This window comes from Galeopterus variegatus, unplaced genomic scaffold, assembly GCF_000696425.1.
Source record: "Galeopterus variegatus unplaced genomic scaffold, G_variegatus-3.0.2 Scaffold1708, whole genome shotgun sequence".
NCBI lineage: Eukaryota > Metazoa > Chordata > Mammalia > Dermoptera > Cynocephalidae > Galeopterus > Galeopterus variegatus.
In genome coordinates this window covers 424,528-425,090 of record NW_007727819.1, presented here as the reverse complement: position 1 = coordinate 425,090, position 563 = coordinate 424,528, and positions in this window count along the sequence as shown.

Sequence of the window (563 nt, the reverse complement as noted above, 5' to 3'; positions counted from 1 at the left end):
CTACTAAATACTTGTAGAGAGCATGTGCTTTGAAGCAAGACAAATTGCTGCTTTCCAGCTGTATGAGTTGGGCAAGATACTTAACCACTCCAAGTCTCAGTTTTCTTGTCTGTAAAACGTCCTGGTTGTTGTTTGGTTGTGTTTTTGTTTTAATCAAGATTAGATATAATACACATACGCAGCCTCTAGCACAATTCCTAGTACGCGAGGGAGCTACTGTTATTGTTACGCTTACAAAACTATTTTCCCCACTGGTAAGATATGACATTTTCTGCTAGAAAACCAAGACCTGCTGCTTGTCGCTTTATTAAATCTAGACAAGTTACCATGTCCCTTTTTGGCTTGAGGATGAGATGTGGCATTTCAGAATTATCACATGAAATTAAAAATGCTTAACCTCTCCACCCACCCACCCAAGGGCAATCACCGGAAAGTTCCTGAGCGTCCACTCAGCCTGACCTACTGGGCTAAATGCAAGTGGAGGACACGGTCCCCACGCAGAGCAGAGTGATTCATGTGCAGACGCCCTCTCTGATTCATAGCAAGGGAGGAAATCATCCTGT